This window comes from Macaca thibetana, chromosome 7 (genome assembly GCF_024542745.1).
Source record: "Macaca thibetana thibetana isolate TM-01 chromosome 7, ASM2454274v1, whole genome shotgun sequence".
Lineage (NCBI taxonomy): Eukaryota > Metazoa > Chordata > Mammalia > Primates > Cercopithecidae > Macaca > Macaca thibetana.
In genome coordinates this window covers 65,188,338-65,191,097 of record NC_065584.1, presented here as the reverse complement: position 1 = coordinate 65,191,097, position 2,760 = coordinate 65,188,338, and the positions used below count along the sequence as shown (strand labels likewise).

The 2,760-nt window shown below is 32.6% G+C and overlaps 1 pseudogene; it reads left to right on the top strand.

Moving 5' to 3' along the window:
* The first annotated feature begins 1,041 nt into the window (after nt 1-1,041).
* On the top strand, nt 1,042-1,586 carry LOC126959152 (calmodulin-like; annotated as a pseudogene).
* The last annotated feature ends 1,174 nt before the right edge of the window (nt 1,587-2,760 follow it).

The window sequence follows — 2,760 nt, the reverse complement described above, 5'->3', positions numbered from 1 at the left end:
TGTTTTTATATAATTTTTGCTTTGTTTTCCCAATTTTAAATGCAAAAGTAATGTTTGTTTTAAACTATATAGTTTTTTTCTTTTGTTTACAAGTGATGTTGAATATGTATGTATGTCTCTGTATTTTCAATTTTTCTGTCATTTATTTATGTAAGGTTTATAACTGTGTATCATCTTAGGTGGTTATGGTTTTCTTAATGATTAACATAACTCTATAGTCCTAGTATTAACATATTCTATAAAACATATTACAATTCTGTTTTCTACCAGTGATTATTTTATAGTTGTCTTGATCTACTAAATTTGTATACATTTTATTAAAACACATTATGCATATAGAAAGGTGCACAATTAGAAATGAGCATGTTGATAAATTATCAGAAAATGAACAGTGATGTGACCATTACCAAAGTAAAGGAATGGAATATAACTTGTGTTCTAGAAATCCCTCTTGTGACTCAGCCCAAAGTTAATCCACTCCCACTACTCTGACTTCTATCACCATAAGATTGATGTTAATTTAAATATTTTAAAAACCTATCAATTTTTACTATAGATTGCTTACCTATGATTAGGATATCCTTCCTTATCCTAAAAACAGGTAAATATTTTTGCACATTTTTTCATCATCTGGGTATTAAATATTTACATATATGCAACAGTTTCTCTGGAATTTGCTCTTGCTTAAATATAAAATAACACATTTTTATAATTATTTTTCAATGTTTTCTATACTGCATATTTGGAGACTAAATGATACACTCCTAAATAACATATGGCTAAAGGAATATCAAGGGAAATTTTAAAAAACAATTTTAAGTAAATGAAAATGAATTTAAAATATCAAAATTTGTAGGATGCAGCAAAAGCACTGCTTAAAGAGAAATGTATAATAACATTAAAAACATATTGGAAAAGAATAGAGATTTCAAATCAATCATCTAAGTTTCCACCTTAGGAAAATAAGGAAACAAAAGCAATGTAAGGCTAAATAAAACAAAAAAAAAATGAGTCTGAGTAGAGTGAGTCAGCCAGCCAGCCATGAGGTTGTATGGTTGCATCTGTGAAACCAGTAGTGCTTGCGGCCCAGGTGACCAACTGATGGGAGAGAAGATTGCAGAATTCAAAGGAATATTTTCTCTATCTGACAAGGATGATGATGGAACTGTAACAATAAAGCAATTGAGAACTGTAATGAAGTATCTTGGGTAGAATCCAACAGAAGCAGAGGATATGATTAATGAAGTAGATGCTGATGGTAAGGGCACAATTGACCCTCTCGAATTTCTGACAATGATGGCAAGACAAATGAAAGACCCAGACAGTGAAAAAGAAACATTCCATGTGTTTGATAAGGTTGGCAATGGTTATATTAGTGCAACAGAGCTTCACCCTATAAACCTTAGAAAGAAGTTAACAGATACCAAGGCGATGAAATGATCAGGGAAGCAGATATTGATGGTGATCGTCAAGTAAAGTATGGAGAGTTTGTACAAATGATGACAGCAAAGTTGACATTGTACAGAATGTGTTACATTTCTTGTACAAAATTGTTTATTTGCTTTTTCTTTGTAACTTATCTGTAAAGGCTTTTCACTACTGTCAAAAAATAACACCATATGGATGTATAGTAGTTAGGACTTCATTCCTCCATGTTTTCTTCCTTTCTCTTAATGTCATTGTCCTGAAACCTGATTTTAGAATATTGATCAAGTAATATGTTGTATGTGGCTTACACTTGAATATATACCTAAGCCATTCTGCACATCTAAAATTAGATGGAGTTGGTCAAATGAAGGAATATCTAGGTTATGCCTTCTTATAAAGTAGGTTTCTTTAGGATCTGTGAGCATGTTGTTGAAGTGTGAAGTTGTAACTGTGTAGACTATAAACAGTCAACAATATGAACTAAAAAGTTGCACTATTGCAAAAAAGGTGTGTTATTCAGGTTTTTATATACTATTTTTTCATACTGCTTGTCTTGTACTGGAAACATTTTCTCCTCCTGTTACTTGCTTTTTACACTGTTGTTAGCCACTTAAAGATAATCTGCTGATGGCATAATTTGCCTAAAATCCATTCCAAGTTGTATATTTGTTTTCCAATAAAATATTACAATAAAAAAGAAAAAAACATAAAATATACCAAAGAAATAATAAAAACAATTGAGTAATGAAAGTTACATCTTACATTCTGAATATTATGTTAAGGTGACTAACTTACATTTAATCATTTTCCTCAAGTAAGATAATTAATTGCAAACAATATCAGCAATCAAATATGTTCTGTTAACTAGCATCTACTACAGCAGGGGTCTAAAACCCATGGGCTACAGTCTGTGGCCTGTTAGGAACAGGGCCACATAGCAGGAGGTGAGCAGTGAGTGAGAGTGAGCACTAGCACCTGAGCTCCACCTCTGTTCAAATCAGAGGCAATGTTAGGTTGTCACAGAATGCAAACCCCATTGTGAACTGTGCATGCCAGGGATCTAGGTTGCGTGCACCTTATGAGAATCTAACTAATGCCTGGTGATCTGAGGTAGAACAGTTTCATCCCAAAACCATCCTCACCATACCCCTGTTCTTGGAAAAATTATAATCCATGAAACTGGTCCCTGGTGCCAAAAAGCTTGGGGGCCACTGATAGAAGTTATTCATCATGCCAAAAGAACATAGATTTTTGGAAAAAGTAAATGAATAAATACCAAACTATAAAGTCATTTACACAAAGTGATGGGTTTAATGATCATTGTGTAGTCTA